General features: G+C 40.3%; 1 gene segment (V, D, J or C); it reads left to right on the top strand.

The window, feature by feature from the left end:
- The window catches only part of LOC115104380 (immunoglobulin heavy variable 3-74-like), a gene marked incomplete at its 5' end in the record, with an annotated part of 43,344 nt that extends 23,288 nt beyond the window's left edge, over positions 1-20,056 (top strand). The window contains one exon of the V gene segment in view: positions 19,686-20,056.
- Positions 20,057-20,277: the final 221 nt, after the last annotated feature.

The raw sequence follows: 20,277 nt of genomic DNA, 5'->3' as shown, positions 1-20,277 counted from the left end.
TCCCATCCTGTTGTTTGAAATCACTACCTTTGGAATCTAAACCAAATATACAGGGTGTTGCATACAGGATATCGTCCGAAAAAATGCCACCACGGCCCTGTAAACTCATTCCGTACTATCTCTAGTTAGGGACACAACTGCGAACGAGTCTAGTGAAACAGATACTTTCCCACTCTGTTCGCACCGCTTTAGCACAGCTACAAACCCACAGGCCAACAGATAAAAAGATCATCCGTGAATCCATCCTAATGGAGCTTTCTGAAGGTGAGTTAGTGAAAATAATATATTCGATTTGGATGCGGCCTGTGGGTATTGAATATTATGGATAATATTGTAATATTAAACAGGAGTTATAGGTGTTTTAAACCGATGACATCGATTTTTTAAATATAAAATGCCCATATTCTTGTATTTAAAAAAATGTATATATATCGTATAACATGTTAATATTATCTAACGTTCGCAGAAAATACTTATTTTCCACCATAATTTGCAAATAAATTCATTAAAAATCCTACAATGTGATTTTCTGGATTTATTTTCTAATTTTGTCTGTCATAGTTGAAGTGTACCTATGATGAAAATTACAGGTCTCTCTCATCTTTTTAAGTGGGAGAACTTGCACAATTGGTGGCTGACTAAATACTTTTTTGCCCCACTGTATATTCAATCTGTGATTAGAAACTATAATTAGAAGCTATGACAAAACTATGATAATGTCACGCCCTGGTCGAAGTATAGTATGTTTGTCTTCATTTATTTGGTCAGGCCAGGGTGTGACATGGGTTTTTGTGGTGCGTTTTTGTCTTGGGGTTTTGTGGGGTGTCTAGCATAGTCTATGGCTGCCTGAGGCGGTTCTCAATCAGAGTCAGGTGATTATCGTTGTCTCTGATTGGGAACCATATTTAGGCAGCCATATTCTTTGAGTATTTTGTGGGTGATTGTTCCTGTCTCTGTGTTTGTAGTCACCAGATAGGCTGTATAGGTTTTTGTATTGTTTGTGGTTTTTTTGTCGTTCAATAAACATGTATGGAAATGACCACGCTGCATTTTGGTCCGCTTCTCCTTCTCCACAAGAAAGCCGTTACAGATAATAAATGATGAACCTCTATGAAGACATGGCTGTGTGAGTGAATGATGATCTATTATTTAAGTGTGGAATATATTCTCTCTCTCAGGGTATGAAAAATACAAAAGATAGGACATTGACTCCTGAGTGTTGAACTTATGTCCACTCTACAGCAACCCTGGTTGTTATATGACCCTGAGGGTCATCTACGAATGTTGGAACATCTACAACTATTGAAGATGCAAAAAAGGGGAAATACATTTGGTTTGCAGATATGTATTATCATAAATATAATATAACATTATTATCATAATCTTTAGTGTTATGTTACATGCGAGACATAACCAGAAATGTCAACATAGACAACTTACAAGAATGTGTTTACCAGGCTGTGATGAAAACACTTTAAAGGAGCTCTAATTCAAACATGCAAGGATATATATTTGATACAATTACCCACTTTAAAACTGTTGCTGCAATATCACTTCACATTGTGTACATTTGAAGCTTTCAACAACAATAAACCAACCATCTCAATAATGTTTCTCGGACTAACACACTGTTGAGTTTCCTATTTACTAAAGAACAACCACTAAGACAAAACACAAAAAGTTGTAATATCTGTATACATGTCATTCTATATGGAAAACAGGTACATTCTGAAAGATTATGATGTTGATGTGATTTTTAATTCATCTCTCAATTTAGGATACTGTTTATTTGATACTTTACTTAAATTGTAATATTTATCTTGTCTCATACCCAGAACCGGTGTGTGTCTTTTATGGATCAATAATTGATCAAGAATGCCCAATAGGCATCTGATCTGATCCTCAACCCTATTACGACAGCATATAATGCACAGTCATATGCAAAACCATAAAATTCTGACAAGAAAACAATGAAAACATTAACATGACTACATGCATTGCCATTATTTTAGTTACCATCCACCAATGGTTGAATTTGGTACTTTTTCTTTGTACATGCACCAAGCCTCCAAGTGGCTGACAACAGTATTCTTAATGAGAAATATAGTCTAATAAACAAATGTCTGCACAATGAAAGACATGAAAACTGTATCCAACAATGTATTTCGATCTGTATAAAACATCGATATTGTCAGTAAGGTCACTGAGACTAACAATAGACAATAGTTATTGTGGGAGGTTTAGAGTTCAAATATATGGGAAGGATCAGGAATGTTAGAGATTTGGTCACAGTGGGGATTAGAATCCCAAAGTAATAGGGGGTAAGAAAGATCCTAAAGGCAAAGAGCTGATTTACCCAACTTTGTACAAACCCCGACACTGGGTATGATAACTCTGAAGCGTACGTCTAATGATTATTGTAGATGTTAACAACCGAGGGAGTTTACAGTAGGTCAAAGATCTATATAAAGGCAAAGAGAGCAACAAATTGACCTACGTGACCTCAAAGAAGGACAGCCTACTTTATAATAGAGAATGCAGGGATGTGTACTGAACATGTACCCATTATAAAACAAAATGATCTACGGTCAAATGCATCTAAAGTTTTTAATGAAGGGGCTGCTGCAGTCATTTAGATTATTTCAACATAGTCTAGAACCAGTAAGAACATAGATTGAATGATCTATTTTGTGTTATTGAGCAAGTGGCCTGACCCATTTCTATGTAAGTGTCACGTTCTGACCTTTATTTCCTTTGTTTTTTATTTATTTAGTATGGTCAGGGCGTGAGTTGGGTGGGCAGTCTATGTTTGATTTTCTATGATTTGGGGATTTCTATGTTTCGGCCTAGTATGGTTCTCAATCAGAGGCAGGTGTCATTAGTTGTCTCTGATTGAGAATCATACTTAGGTAGCCTGGGTTGCACTGTTTGTTTGTGGGTGATTGTCTATTTTAGTGGCTTGTGTCAGCATAGGTCTCAGTTGTAGCGTCACGGTCGTCATTGGTTTATTGTTTTTGTATAGTTTTGCAGTGGTCAGTGTTTTCTTTTTTAAAATTCACTATGAACACATACCACCTCGCATTTTGGTCCTCTGATCCTTCTCGCCTCTCCTCTTCAGATGAAGAGGAGGAAGACCGTGACAGTAAGAAGCCACACTTTTTATATTCAGCTTCTTAAATAACTAACTCATAAATATGTTTTTTAAAAGTCAGCTTAATATCTATACTAGTACAACATACTAGGTATATACACTTCAATCATTAGAATAATTTTCGTACACTCGAAAACAACATACATAGTTTTATAATAATTTAGGTCAATAAAGATTTGATGCAAAATAATGAAAGCATAATGTAGTTCAGATAGAGCACGATCAGCAGGGCGGACGATAGAGTACACAAATGTATCAACGGCATGAATTTCTGACAAAACAATATTATTCATGTATACAATATATTTGTTTATTAGACATTCCAACATATAGCACAATATTGAGATAATAAAAAATGTATATGCAATATTTTCTCTAGATGAGCTTTTTATTTTCTCTAATTTCAAGAACTACAGGTAATTACCAAAGGTAGTGTAATTGCATGTATTTTTTAAAACTATTTTATAATCTAAATGTGTGTGTTGTGCAAAGTGTTTTTATTCTCAGTCCACAGAATGGAACACCTATCATTGAACCATGATAACGTGAGTTACCAACGATATACACTATTAGTTTCAGGGAAATACATCCTTGTTTCTAACGCTTCTAGTATATTTATTTTTTACCCCATTCATGAAAGCTCCAGGAAAACATATGGGAGAATATTTCAATGCTATGAATTTGAATTGTCATATTCTGATCTTCATTTTCTCCATTCCAGTATTGGTTGCTATTATGCTATTGTGTCCTATGTTTCTGATTTCATACTGATTCCTGTTTTTAGCCAAATTGATGAATGACAATCATGTTTGTTTTTCTGACATGCCTGTCCATAAAATATTGTAAGGTTCTGCATTTTTTTTTTCTTAGTCAACCTTGTGTTCTGTTTCTTTGTGTTCTTGAACATAGCCCTGTCTTTCATTTTTTTGTTAATTGACTACACCTGTTAGTTACTCACCTGGTCTCATCAGCTCCTTATTTCGTTCAGTTCATTCCGTTTGCCGTTTGTGAGGTATTGTTCGTTTTGATAATACTAACACTATTCCTAGCCCGTTTGTGAGAACCAGTTATAGCTTTCAGTCCTAGTTTTGATTCACATGCCTGTTTGCCTACCTGTGTATGACCATTGATTCCTGCCTTCTGTGAAGGTGAAATAAACACCTGCCGCGCTCTGTGCGTTAATCTACACCTTTTTCTCCCTGAGTATTCATTACAGAATACCTCACCTAAAAACGGAATGGATTAAGCGAAGCTACAGCGGCGCCTAACCCAGCAAGAGGAGCGTATGGAGGAAATCTGCCATCTTCTCCGCCAGCCTATCCGTACTCCTCCGATGCCAGGTATCGTAATCCATAGCCTTCTTTCATTCTTATCCATGACTAGAAAATATGACGGTTCAACGGAGAAATGTCAGGGATTTCTGATGCAATGCAGAAAATACATTGAGCACAACCCCACTAAGTTTTCTACCGACAACAGCAGGGTGGATTTTGTCTCTCTAATCACAGGCAAAGCCCTAGATTGGGGCACCACCATATGGACTTCCAACAGCACAGAGCTCGGATCCGAGACCCATTTCCACACCCTCTTCAAAGAGGTATTCGATCACTCTCCTTCCGGTCGTCCTATAGGAGACCTCCTCATAGAACTTCGACAAGGATGCAATTCAGCTGCTGAGAATGCCCTTGAGTTCTGCACCATGGCTGCAGGGTGTGGATGGAGTGAGGCTGTTTTACTTACCGTTTACCAAAGAAGGCTCAACAGAGAACTTCAGGCAGAGCTGGTCTGTAGAGGTGACCTTCAGGATTTAAATCAATACCTTCGTATGTCCATCTCTATCGACCACCTCATAATTGGCCGCTGAAGAACTCTGCCACCCAGGAGCTGGAAACCTTCTCTTTCCATGATATCGTCATCCCGTCCGAGTCTTCCAGAGCCCATGCAATTGGGCCATGCTCCTCTCCCGTGTATCGAACGTCAAGGGCGGATCCAGGAAGAGCTCTGCCTATACTGTTGCGGAAAAGATAATCTACTCAGCCATTGCCCTGTTCGCCCCCCACGGAGAGATAAGGGTCCCTCCGGTACCATGCAGGTAGGCGTGTCCTTATTTGTAAATATCTCCCAGAAGCAATTCTCCATCCCAGTATTGATAACCGTGAAGGGGGTTACTAAGTATGTAGAGGGCTTGACAGAGTCGGGAGCAGCAGGTCATTTTATCGATAACCAGCTAGTACAAGAGCTTGACATTGATCTAACACCTGTCACCCCTCCCTTAAGGATTAACACCCTGGACTGGCAGCCATTGGGCACGGGCTTCATTACGCACCTGACCGAGCATCACCCTCCAGATTGGAGTCTTCCACACCAAAACCATTCAACTCATGGAACTTGCATCCCCCAAACAGCCATTCAGCCTCGGACACCCTTGGCTTTGTTATCACGACCCTGCCATCTCGTGGCGACAAGGTGAACTAATGTCCTGGTCTTCTACCTCACTCACCAGTTGTCTCAGCCTACCCTGCAAAGCTACCACCATTGAGGACTCTGCCTCTGCAGTGCCACCCAAGATACTATCTGAATACGCCCATTACCAGCAATGTCGTCAGCAAAATCAAGGCCTCCACTCTGCCACCACATCGCCCAGGGGACTGTGCTTTTGACTTACTCCCTGGAGTTTCCCCACCCGAGTTTACCCCCTATCTATCCCGGAAAATGAGGCAATGGTGAACTACATTGATGAAACACTCAAATGGTTTCATTCGTCCTTCTTCTCCGGCTGCATCCAGCTACTTCGTTGAAAAGAAAGGATGGCGATCTTCGTCCATGTATTGATTACCGTTCCCTGAATGATGTCACAGTCAACAACCGTTTCCCTCTTCCTCTGATCCTAGCGACCCTTGAACAAGTGGTCCGCGCCAACATCTATACAAAACTTGACCTGCGAAGTACATATAACCTTGTCCGTATATGTGAAGGCAACGAATGGAAGACTGTCTTTATCACCGCACGAGGGCACTCTGAATACCTTGTCATGCCCTAACACCAGCACCATCTTCCAATCCTTAGCGACAACATGGGCCAGCATCTTTATCGAATGCTGTAGCCACCTTGTAGAGTCCACGGCATGACAAATTGAGGCTGTTCTGAGGGCAAAATGGCCCCCAGAACAACATTAGGAAGGTGTTCTTCATGTTTTGTACCCTAAGTATAGATGATGTAATTGAGCAATAAGGCACAAGAGGCTGTGCTCTGTGGTAAATACAGCCGTAGGAAAATGGTGTTGTTCAGCCTGATGCAATAGCCCATGCGTTGGTGACACCTGCCAAATCTTACAGCGCCTGGATAGGTCTCAGAGCTCTACAGACAATTCCTTTGACCTCTTGGTTTGGTTTTGCTCTGACATGCACTGTCAACTGTGGGACCTTATATAGACAGGTGTGTGTGCTATTCAAAGCATGTCCATGTTCAATCAACCACAGGTGGACTCCAATCAAGTTGTAGAAACATCTCAAGGATGATCAATGGAAACAGGATGCACCTGAGCTCAATTTCGAGTCTTATAGCAAAGGGTCTGAATACTTACATTAAGATATTTCTGTTTTCTGTTTTTATAAATTTGCTAACAGTTCTGAAAAACTTTTTTTGCTTTGTCATTTTGGCGTATTGTGTGTAGATTGATAAGGAATTGTATTTATTTAATCCCATTTACAATAAGGCTGTAATGTAACAAAATATGGAAAAAGTCAAGGGGTGTGAATACTTTCCAAATGCACTGTAAGTACACAGACTTGGGAGATCGAATTAGCATAACAACCAGTGGTGGGTGGTAGCATGTCACATGCATATAAAACATGTAATTAAAGACAAAGCCAGATATCACTGATCACTGTCAATCAGAACATTTTCTCTATTGTTTACAGAGAAGTCATTTTTCAACAAGGAATATAAAGATAAAGAACAGTCATTAAATTATTTACATTTAAATCCTATTGCATTTTGATATTTATCACAACAATATCACAGAGACATTCATACAAGTGGCTCCTGAAATAAATTGAGGTATCTTGTCAGCATAGTTTGAATCTGGCCTACTGCCCTTAGAGGTTGTGTCAATCTTTTATCACTTTCATCTTCTCTCTCTATCTGTTCAACAGTCAGACAATACCTTTTTTAATTTTTTATTTGATTTTTTACACTTAGATGCCAAAAAACAAATACTATTCAGATCCTGAAGTACTGTACCCTAAAATGTGTTCCCATTGTTTCAACAGCACATGGTCAGCAACTGTCACCAAACAACTTGCCTTAGATGGCTACCCACTGGGCACTCTACGTAATTTCAAAGTGGATAATTGGGTAATATTTGGATGAGACGTTCATGAATGAGATTACAACCTATATTCACCCCCTCAAAGGCAGCCAAAAGTTTGTTGGATTTCCAATGTGTCAGATTTTTGCTTTGGTTGTCACCCAAAGGGACACTGCTCTTTCAACCATTCAAAACCACAGCAAAATTCATATGGCAATAGAATCTCAGATATTCTGTTAATTTATAGAAGAGATTAATATGATTTATCTATGCTTCATCTAATAGCAGAACCAAATGAGGTGGATTGCAGTTGAGATTACATTAAATGTGCATGGTGTAAGTGATCAATGCCGTTGAAGATTTTGCACAGATTGTTGCAACAATTGTGAAGATCTCCACAGACCTGTGATGACCTATGACCTCTTGAACATGCATGCTCTAAATGTTTACATAATAATAAATGTATAGTTACATTAACCTAAAAATGTGGCCAGATTTAATTCTCCCTTTTATCAACAATAGAACACATACAAACAACGACATCATACGAACATCAACAACATCACACCTGCCCAGACCCACTAGCCCTCACCCATATCTCCAGCGGTGCCCGTATCACTTCCTGCCACATGGCCTCAAACTGCATGATTTTGCTCCTCTCCGTTGCCCATGCACTTTCAATATTTAGATAGAAAAGCATTTGACATTTGCATTGCGTGAACAATGGATGATTGGTTGATTTTGAAATGTATTATGTATTTTTTTAAAGATGATTGATGAGAAAAGTATTTTCCAACCCACCAGGTGTCTCACTGCAGACTCATATGCCATGTCTTGAAATATGCAGACATACAAATTAAAAGTACATTTACATTGTAATACTTCTGACAGCCACCTTTCCAACTCGGACCATAACTTTCTATCGAAGTCGGTCCCTCTCCTCGGGCGGCATTCGGCGGTCGACGTCACCGGCCTTCTAGCCATCGCCGATCCACTTTTCATTTTCCATTTGTTTTGTCTCTTTCTTACACACCTGATTTCAATTCCCCAATTACTTGTTCAGTATTTAACCCTCTGTTCCCCCATGTATGTTTGTGAGTAATTGTTTATGTTATTCAGTCTGTTTATGTGGGCTTGCTTATTTGTATTAGCCTATTTTTGAGTAAATTCCGTTTACTTACTCATATCTGCTGTCCTGCACCTGACATCTACACAAGCTACACACAGACCGTAACACAGAAGTCATGAATTATTGAGTAATTGTTAATTTCACACTTCAGATATGACTCTGCCTTTGTGCTGTAGAATTTGTGAATGTTGTCTCTTGTATAATACATTATATACATTAGGTTATATTGGATTAAGCATATTTTTGCAATAACTGTAATCTCATAAATTATGTTCCAACAATCCCTCTATCTTGTGCCAATATCAGTTATTTTAAAATCTTGGTTCCAATCATTTATATTTATTTGTAAGAGATTGTCAGTTGGATAGGATCTCTGCAACGTTTTGTATTGTTTACCAATCATATGAAAGTATGTTCACATTCATTTGCTCTGTTAGCTGGTAAACCTAACCTTTGGAATGACTTTGATTGCAACAAGTGTAATTTCGTTTTTAAATGTGTTACTGCAGTTTTACAATGATATATTGGTCATTTTTTGGGTTAATCAATATACTATACCAGGGAAATGTCTTTCAGAGTGCAGGTGCATCCTGGGTAGAAGTCATGCTTGCGTAGCTTTGAACTACTGAGCCCAACACTCATTTTGATGGACACACCTGATACAAATACATTCTTAAACTCTACCCCATATAAATAATTTTAATCATTACATGAAGTATTTAGGGGGAGGTGCCCAGAACAGCTATGAGAAACCACAGAGCAATTTGTTATTTTAGATAAATAAGGACTCATTGTTCAATGCAATTCTGGATAAGTGTGTTATATTTTCTACAAAACATGAATATGGCGTGTCAATAACATTGTGTGTGACAAGTAGCAGTGAATGACTGAAAATATTAAATCCTATAATTGATACAACTGTTAACAAAGTCTATCATATAAATGAAACCGTGAATAAATTGTCAGATTATTTGATCATTCTCACCATTTATTCAAACCAAATGCCAGTCGTGTTCATGTGGTTGAAACATTGTATGGTTACCAGCCACCAGCTGGCTTATAAAAAGGCAGTTTCTCTTCAAATGAAACAAGGTAGTGAGAATTTGATAATGAAAATGTATAGGGACAGTCCCTGGACTACTTAACTGCTTTAACTGTCTATCTGAATCATCAGAGATGCTAAACTGGGACCCTGAAACACCCAGGTGACAGACTGGAGTTCACCAAGCGTGGTGCCACACAGCTGTGAGGGTCACAGAGGGGAAGAGAGAGGGGTGGGGTGTGTGAGAGAAACAGACACTACTGAGATAAGCAGAGCAGGATCAGTGTGGAACAGAATGGATTATCAAACATAAACTCTTAGACTATGGAATGTATGCAGTTTGACGGGATGGTAAAAAATATATGTTTCTGTGACTTAAAGCATAATAATTATGACAAAAGTAACTATACATATGTTTTTCCATACTCAAAGTATGTACGATTCAATAGTCAGTGTTCAGTCAATTTGGTCAGAATCTATTTTTCTACTTATACATTTTACCTCTTAAAAATGACCTTCAAGTTACAATATCTCAGGCCCAGAAAGTCAGATTCTAATGAGGTAAAGTTCTCCTGGTTCAGTTTTATCAGAGGGTGTACATCATCAGAGAATGGTCCTTGGTGGTGCTACAGACCACAGCTGGAGCTGAAAACATGAGCATGTTCATCTTTTCTGTATTTTTGCACGATAGCATAATGACTGTTTGAAAAGTAACAGTCCATAGTAGATGGAGTGAACATTACAGTACAACATGCTGGTCCATGTTGTTGCTAATGTTCTCGCTAATGTAAAGATGCTGGCCCATGTTGTAGCTAATGCTTCCCACAGTTGTGTTAAGTTGACTGGATGTCCTTTTGGTTGTGGACCATTCCTGATACACATGGGAAACTGTTGAGTCTGAAAAACTCTGTTTTTGACACAAACTGGTGTTGTATGCATTAACTAAAAAGAGGACAGGCTATGTGAGGTGTTGAACCTCATTAAGCTGTGTTCATCATGATGAACAAGGAGTCTTTCCTTGACAAATGGATGTCTATCTCATATTTAAAATAATCCACAATTAAATTAAATCTAGTCAGTTATGCGTGTGGTGAGAAGGGCCTGTAGGTTTTTCTGACTAAGTGACCTGATCAGGAAAAACACTGTTCCTGGTCAGGTCATGTGACAACTCCTGGCCCTAATTATGAGCCATAGATTGACCTCTGACCTCAGAGTCATCAGCCCCTCCCCCATGACATCATGATGTAAATCCAGATCCCTCAGAGTTCATATATACTTATATTCTGCTGTTGTCTTGTTGTCTTTAGTAGTAGAGTAGCTGAGTTCTTACCTCCACCCTCAGTATGACAGGACAACTCTCCCTTCTGCTGCTCTCTCTCTGTCTGACCTGTGAGTTCTGCAGCCACCTACTCCTTTAATTACTGTGCTTACACTAAAATATGAGCTAACATTTGAATATTCTTAATTGGTTGTTTTCTCCTTTGATTTGATCCATTTTTACTGTTCTCCCTCTCATGTTCACTTCTTCATTCTCTTTTTCTCCATCAGGTTTAAATGGTCAGAGTATGGAGTCCATTCCCTCAAGTCCTCTCCAGAAAAAGCCTGGAGAAACTCTTACCCTCTCCTGTAAGGGATCTGGGTATACACAATGTGGAAACTATGGTATGAGCTGGATAAGACAACCTGCAGGAAAATCATTGGAATGGATTGGGTATACTGGTACATACACAAAGAGTGTTGAAGGGCGGATCGAGATAACCCGAGATAATACCATCTGCATGGTGTATCTGAAGCTGTCTGTTCTGAGAGCAGAGGACTCTGCTGTGTATTACTGTGCAAGACAGACACAGTGGTGTGAGTGAGTGGAGGATCTGTACAAAAACCCCTCAGAGAATCTAACTGGCAGCAGAGTCAACAGAGGGCAGTAGAGCATCAGTACCGCAGAGTCAGAGGGCAGTAGAGCATCAGTACAACACAGTCATGTCTACTGAAGTATAATATTCCCCTAAGAACCAAAATAACAGAACTACTTGTACATCAAAACAATATACACATTTCCCTGACGAAAGATATAAAGTAAAGAGAAATCACATAAAGGCCTACATAGCTGTGTTCATTCATGAAGAACACTTTGACTGTCCTTGATAGCTTGATCCCTAATCTGATATTTACAGTAAATTAACCCAAATGGTGAAGGATTTCTATAAATATTTAGAAAATCATTCTCACAGATTCCCTACGGTTTTACCAACCTCCGTGACCTGAGCAGGAAAAACTCCAGGCCCTGGTTTGGGCATGGGGACAGAGTTTGTCTGTGACATGTCATGTGATCAACGAAAACTCCTGGCCCTATAGATGAGTCATAGATATACCCCTGATCAACCTCTTCGGGATCCGCCCCTTTTTTCAATTTTTGCCTAAAATGACATACCCAAATCTAACTGCTTGTAGCTCAGGCCCTGAAGCAAGAATATGCATATTCTTGATACCATTTGAAAGGAAACACTTTGAAGTTTGTGAACATGTGAAAGGAATGTAGAGTTTCTCATGATAAGCTGCAGACCACATTACCTACCAAGAGAGTTTTCATCTATATTCTTTGTAGCTGTTTACATACCACCACAGTCAGAGGCTGGCACTAAGATAGCAGTAAACGAGCTGTATTCCGCCATAAGCAAACAAGAAAACGCTCACCCAGAGGTGGAGCTCCTACTAGCCGGGGACTTTAATGCAGGGAAACTTAAATCAGTTTTACCTCATTTCTATCAACATGTTAAATGTTCAACCAGAGGGAAAATAACTCTGGACCACCTGTACTCCACACACCGAGATGCATAAAAAGCTCTCCCTCGCCTTGGTGTCCACATCACCAACAAACTCACATGGTCCAAGCACACCATGACAGTCGTTAAGCGGGCACGACAAAATCTATTCCCCCTCAGGAGACTGAAAAGATTTGACATGGGTCCTGCTCGGCCTCAGACCGCAAGGCACTACAGAGGGTAGTGCGAACGACCCAGTACATCACTGGGGCCAGGCTTCCTGTCATCCAGGACCTCTATACCAGGCGGTGTCAGAGGAAGGCCCTAAAAATGGTCAAAGACTCCAGCCACCCTAGTCATAGACTGTTCTCTCTGTTACCACATGACAAGCGGTACCTGAGCGCCAAGTCTAGATCCAAGAGGCTTCTAAACAGCTTCTACTCCCAAGCCACAAGACTCCTGAACATCTAGTCAAATGGCAACCCAGACTATTCGCATTGACCCCCCCCTCCCCTCTCCACAACACTGCCACTCTCTGTTGCCATCTATGCATAGTCACTTTAATTAACTCTACTTACATGTACATACTACCTCAACTAACCGGTGCTCCCACACATTGACTCTGTACCAGCACCCCCCTGTATATATTGTTATTTTTTACTGCTGCTCTTGAATTACTTGTTACTTTGGTCTATTATTCTCGTAAGTAAGCATTTCACTGTAAGGTCAACACCTGTTGTATTTGGCGCGTGGGACTAATACCATTTGATTTGATTTGATTTGTACATTGGACTAACAAGAATTTAAGCTTTTTGCCTATATCAGATATGTCTATGTCCTGGGATGGCACATCAATCCTGTAGAAGTCATCAGACCCTCACCCATGACATCATGATGTAAATCCGGATCCCTCAGAGTTCATATATACTTCTGTTCTGCTGCTGACTTGTTGTATTGTTGTCTTGTGTGGAGCAACTGAGTTTATATCTCCACCCTCAGTATGAAGGGAAACCTTTACCTGTCTGTCCTGTGAGTTCTGCTTGGTTTTACTCCTCATCAACTCTTCCTAAGCTGAGCAAAGAAGATTTACAATTCCTTCATGTTTTCCTTTAATATTCCATCCTATCTCCTCTCTCCTCTCCCCTTGTTTCCTCTCTCTCTCTTTCTCTAAATCAGGTCTACGTGATCAGAGTATGCAGTCCATTCCCTCCAGTCCACTCTAGAACAAGCCTGGAGAAACTCTCAACCTGTCTTGTAGAAGAACTGGGTATACCTTCACAAGCTATGGTACGAACTGGATTCACCAACCTACCGGAAACCACTGGAATGGATGGGCTGGATCAACACCAATACTGGAGCAGCAGGCTATGCCAAAACCCTGGAGGGACAGATTGAACTGACCAAAGACAGCTCAGTAAGCATGACACATCAGAAACTGCCTGGTCTGAAGGCAGAGGACTCTGCTGTGTATTACTGGGCACGCTGGGTACAGTGACGTGAGTGGTGGAGCTGTACAAAAACCCATCAGACATATACTGAACAAACATATGCAACAATTTCAAAGATTTTACTGAGCTACATTTCATATAAAGAAATCGTTCAATTGAAATAAATTCATTAGGCCCTAATCTATGGATTTCACATGACTGGGCAGGGATGCAGCCAATTGTGGGCCAGGGAGGACACAGGCCCACCCACTGTGGAGCCAGGCCCAACCAATCAGAATGAGTCTTTCCCTACAAAATGGCTTTATTACAGACAGAAATACTCCTAAGTTTCATCAGCTGTCCAGGTGGCTGGTCTCAGACGATCCCAAAGGTGAAGAAGCCGGATGTGGATGTCCTGGGCTGGCGTAGTTACATGTGCTCTGTGGCTGTGAGGCCGGTTGGATGTACTGCTGAATTCTCTAAAACGACCTTGTCCTCCAAGGCTTTTGGTAGAGAAATTAACATAAAATTATCTGGCAACAGCTCTGGTGGACATTCCTGCAGTCAGCAAGCCAATTGCACGCTCCCTCAAAATTTGAGACATCTGTGGCATTGTGTTGTGTGACAAAAGTGCGCATTTTAGAGTTGCCTTTTATTGTCCCCAGCACAAGGTGGATCTGTGTAATGATCATGCTTTTTAATCAGCTTCTTGATATTCCACAACTGTTAAAAGACCTAGATGCACTATTGTAAAGTGGCTGTTCCACTGGATGTCATAAGGTGAAAGCACCAATTTGTAAGTCGCTCTGGATAAGAGCGTCTGCTAAATGACTTAAATGTAAATGTAAATGGATGGATTTTATTGGCAAAGGAGAAATGCTCACTAATAGGGATGTAAACAAATTTGTGCACAAAATTTGAGAAAAATATGCTTTTTGTGTGTATGGAACCTTTCTGGGATCTTTTATTTCAGCTCATGAAGCATGGGACCAATATTTTACATATTTTTGTTCAGTATATAGATAGAAACAGGCTGTGGAACATTGACTAAGTCTTCTCTGCAAACAGCGGGAATAGACAACCTTCTACTTGAATGAAATGTCCCGAACCTCAGAAACACTGTCCATGCTTCATGAATAACTCTCTGAGGTTTTCTTTATGTTGTGACCTGTCTCCTTTTCAGAAAGAGCAGAAAATACATGAAGGACATAAGGACCTTGTCTGTCCAAAAGAAGAGAGTTCGCCAACTTTGACTTAACACTTAACAGTGACTTAACAGTAAGGATATTGAATTGTGAAAAATAATTTTATTTCATATCAAAGTGATATTTGACAACATTCCATATAGTAATACTATGTGTAGCTAATGTACGACTTTAGTTTTTAGTTAGTCAATTTGAAATAATAGTGCAACGATTCTGTAAAATCACACATAAATATTAGCTGAGCATGGATTCTGCAGGAAGGTTTTTGACAGGGTAAAGAATAAAAACTATGTTGAATGCCAAACTCAGAGACCACCAAGCAGGGTCCCACCAAGACCTCTCTTAGAAAGAGTAGTGATGGGCATAAGGTATTATTACAGTATTATTCTGCACACTCTGCATTTATGCATACAATCCTGTATGCTATGAAAAAGCTCTACTTTAGTACCCATCTCCAATTCAACAAACCCATTTGTGCTAAACGACTATAGGCCTGTAGCATTAACGTCCCTGGCTATTAAGTCTAGTATTACTAATGTGTACTGACTGTCTCTTTGTGACCCTATCCTCTCCCCCTGGGGCATCTTCCTGGACTCGCCCGGTGGCCGGAACTGGGGCTGCGGCCAGAACTTGGGGGGGTGGTAGCTTTTGAGGGCATCATAACTATTCGAATATGATGACAATCCTTCATATAGCACGCTTGTGTCAGAAAGAAAATTACCAAAATATAGACAGAGGAAGAAAATGGCCAGGCCACAGAGGGTCACCACCACAGCAGCCGTGTTGGTCCTGTAAGCATGACCACTGCCCTGCCGCGCCCCTTCAGGCCCCTCTTCGCCATCCTCTTCCTCACCTGAGAGGTGAAAAACAAGGACATAGACAGGGGAATAAAGGGTTTTGTACATTTCTGATTTCAATGTCATTAAAATGTCAGTTTAACTGGTCACATTTTACTCATGCTAGATCAACAATAACTGCAGAAAGTGCATTGTATAACTCTTGAATTACACAATGGCGGTTGGGTGACCTAAAAAGTCTCATCCCTGATTGGCTTAAAACTCTTAAACCTATAACAAAGTGCCTAGGTAGATTGGAGCCGTCATTGTACCCATACAGCTCACCATGACAACCATCTTATTTCTTAGTGCTTTGTTATGACATGATCCAATCAATGTCAGACATCTTACCGGATAAGAGCAGAGCAGGGCCAGGAGCACTAGGAAGATGACGTTTCCGAACATGGTGTTTAACACAGAGCAACAGAGGTAGTCTTTAATCTGGACTCCTATGTGTCTTAGAGCCCGTTGCTGTTGTGGCTGCCGGGGTCGTCTGGGCCGGCCTGAGCGTCCACGATCTCCCTTCTCTTCCTATTCTTCTTCTTCTCCCTCCTCTTCAACATCACCATAGTGATGCATCTCTAGGTCCGCTTCACCAAAATTAAACTGCACTTCAGGCATATCAAAATCAAACCTTCCTCCATGACTGTCCAAATGACATTAATGTTGAGCTGAACTAAAGGTTTCGCCAGGTATCTCTCCAATTCCCTCTCCTACACTGTATAACATGTATCTCATACACTTGATGCTTAACGTCTGTAACATGCGGTGTGAACTAGCTACACTTTCCAAAGTAGAGACTGTATATCCCTTCTTCAACCACAGCACCATTCTCTCTCATTTAACACTATCTCTTGCTGCACTAGATTTGCAGAATGGTGTAATGTTCCAAATGAATGACACATCGAGCAAACTAACTATCTGACCTAGAACAACTGACCATGAAATCTGTGGTAGTCAAAACCCCCACCTACCCAATAGCAGCACTATCTCCTGATGTAATAGACCGCTTCTTTATTAATACTATCTTAGTCTCTCACAGTCTGTGGTCCCACACGGGGGGAAAAACTCTTAATCCTCCATGAAGAAGAACAGTATTGTTGAGTTAGTCATGAATGTTTGCATGGAAATCTGTACAATATAAGCATTTTTTCCAGAACCAAGGTTGATGTCTCAATATTGACTCCTGTTTACTCTGTCAATAAAAGACGGAGAATATGCAAATAATCCCCTCTGATAATAACTGTATATCAATGACCAGCTCTGAGGGGCAGCCACACACACAGACAAACACACACACACACACACACACACACGCAGACACAACCTTCATCACTGCAACCACCCTGTCTGCCAGTACCCAGACAGACACTGTCTGCCATTCAACAGAGAAACATGTTTCTTACATCTCTCCTCCTCCTGTCCTTCCTACCAGGTAAGTGGGGTGATTTTTATCTCTTCAAATACAAGGTACAAAACAAGATTGGACATTAAATCCAGTAAATAAGGTTGTTTTTGTCCATGTGTTCATTTTTGTATAAAGACGTAGATGGTTGGAAAAAGTAATTGATTCTCTTTCGTCAGGTTAAGTTTCCTGTCTGTCTCTCTCTTCTCCCTGCTCTCTTTCAGATATACACAGCATTAGTTTGACCTCCTCCCCTGCTCAACTCAAACCTCCTGGAGAGTCAGTGAAACTATCTTGCCAAGCCTCTGGCTATGCCCTGACAAGCCAAGGTACAGGTTGGATACGACAGCAGCCAGGGAAAACACTGGAGTGGATTGGGATCATCTGGAGTGGTGGATCAATTGTCTCTGGAGCCTCTTTTAAGAGCAGATTCACCATCTCCAGAGACAGTAGTAATGTACTGTACTTAGACATCACCAGTCTGCAGGCTGAGGACACAGCTGTGTATTATTGTGCTCGGTGGTCACAGTGATACAAACCAGCACCAGACCTGTACAAAAACTCACCAACCAATGTTTGGAGTTATATGTACCCACCAGGAGTGGGCGATCTTAGCCTTTACATGAAATATCCTGCTATGATGTGATGACTGTATGAACTAGATGTAGTATCAGTCACTAGTCATAACATAGGTCCACAGTAGGATAAGAACAGATATAGGTATAACACAATACCCTCACTGTTAAACATGTGTTAATATCAGTGGTGGAAAAAGTACCCAATTGACATACTTGAGTACAAGTATAGATATAGAAAATGACTTGAGTAAAAGTCAAAAAGTATTTGGTTTTAGTGGATGTTTCAGAAGTTTGCCCCTTTATCATGCTATGACAACATGATGGCAGCATGTACCAATATTACTTTACTGTCATGAGTAATAATTTGTACATTCATTCTGAAACAGTCCTTACAACTCCTCCTCACGTTTGTGTTGTCATGGAAATGTGTTCTCCATCAATTTACCTGGTAAAATAAATACATAGAAACACAAACAGAAGGATTTCTTCTTCATAACAGAGCATCTCAAGATGACCTCATACTAGGTGATCTGTGGGTATCTATCAAAGCCTCTTGTGATTGGTCCTCCCAGTAAGAAGGAGCTCATGCAAAACATTCTAGTCCTCCATCTTTATTAATGTCTCTGTTGAAGGAGGATTCTGCTGTAGACTCTCAACTACCATTAGAGAACTAAACAGATCACCATGTTTCCTACCACAGGAATATTCTTACTGACAGTCAATCTAACAGGTGTTTATACTGTCTATCAAATAAACAAGTTGACATCAGGTTTTAGTTTCAACTTAAACAACATCTCTGCTTTCTATTTCCACAGGTGTTCATGGTCAGACACTGACTGAGTCTGGACCAGTAGTTAAAACGCCTGGAGAATCCCACCAACTGACCTGTACAGCCTCTGGCTTCACATTCAGTAGATATGAGATGAGTTGGATCAGAGATGCTCCTGGGAAAGGACTGGAGTGGGTTGCTTATATAGGCACATATAGTAGTCCAATCTCTTACTCTGTCAGTCCAGGGTAGATTCACCATCTCCAGAGATGACTCCAGCAGTAAGCTATACCTACAGATGAACAGTCTGAAGAGTGAGGACACAGCAGTGTATTACTGTGCTAGAGAGTCACAGTGGTAAACTAATGGGAGAAGCCGCACAAAAACACTTCCGCATTCAGCACAGATAATCTTATTTATTTCTGATGAACGCTAATAGCAACATGTTTACAAACACCGCAATACATTTGTTTTTACAATAATAACTTTAAACATATAGTATAGGATTACCAATAATAAGAAAACAATGTTTAACCATTCTAGAGTGTAGTGTTAGAAACTGACACATTATAAATATTTTACCACCATTTGCACTGATATTCCCAGGGCTTTTATACTGTTTATCATCATTATGCAAATATAATCTCACCCCTCGCTTCCTCTCACTCTCTGTTATATAATGCTCTGTCTGTCTGTCCTACATTCTTAGAAGAAAAGTTCCAAAATAATTATTCAGCTGTCCCCATATTAAAACCCTTTTGGGTTCCATTTAGAACCCTCTGTGAAAATAGTCCTACATGGAACCAAAAAGGGTTCTTCCAAGGATTCTCCCATGGAGACAGCCAACAAACCCTTTTAGGTTCTAGATAGCCCCTTTTTTTCTAAGCGTGTAGTATGTCTCTCTGAGTCCTGGAGAGTAGAGAAGAGCTGCTCCCACCAGTTCAGCTTCAACACAAACCATGTTCCCTGCATCTCTACTGCTTCCTGACTATAGTCTGATCAGTATAACCTGTTTTGCTGTGATACTGATGTGATTCCTTGATTGATCTGACCTGTCATTCCTCTCCCTCAGGTGTCCACTGTCAGGTCGTACTCACACAGGCTGAACAGTCAGTCCAGGGGACCCCCAAAGGATCCCTCAAACTCAGATGTGCCTGTAGTGAATTCACTCTAAGCAGCACTAATATGCACTGGATCCACCAGGCACCTGGAAAAGTACTTGAATTGATCATTTACTATTATTCGGACACTGACAAGAGCAATGCCCCAGTAGTACAGGGCTGATTCACAGCATCGAAGGACAGCTCTAACATCTATCTCCACATGAGCCAGTTGAAGCCAGAGGACTCTGCAGTGTATTACTGTGCTAGAGACTCACTATGGTTAAACTAATGAGAATAGTTGTACAAAAACCATCTGGTAGAGAAAGGAAGGACGTGTACAAACACATGACAAGGGGAAACATGAGGAACAATTCTAATGATGTATCAAATAATAACACAATGATACACCTGTTAAATACATGGTGCTAGTGTTGTTGATACACCAAGAGGGGCCCCTCTCTCTCCATATGATTAAAATAAAGACCAGTACTGATGAAGACTCTGATAATAAATGTTATTAAAGGAAAAATGTATAATATGGATGTTGATTCTAAATGGTTT

Source organism: Oncorhynchus nerka, linkage group LG26 (assembly GCF_034236695.1).
Source record: "Oncorhynchus nerka isolate Pitt River linkage group LG26, Oner_Uvic_2.0, whole genome shotgun sequence".
NCBI classification, from domain to species: Eukaryota; Metazoa; Chordata; class Actinopteri; order Salmoniformes; family Salmonidae; genus Oncorhynchus; species Oncorhynchus nerka.
This window is presented reverse-complemented; position numbering and strand designations above follow the sequence as displayed.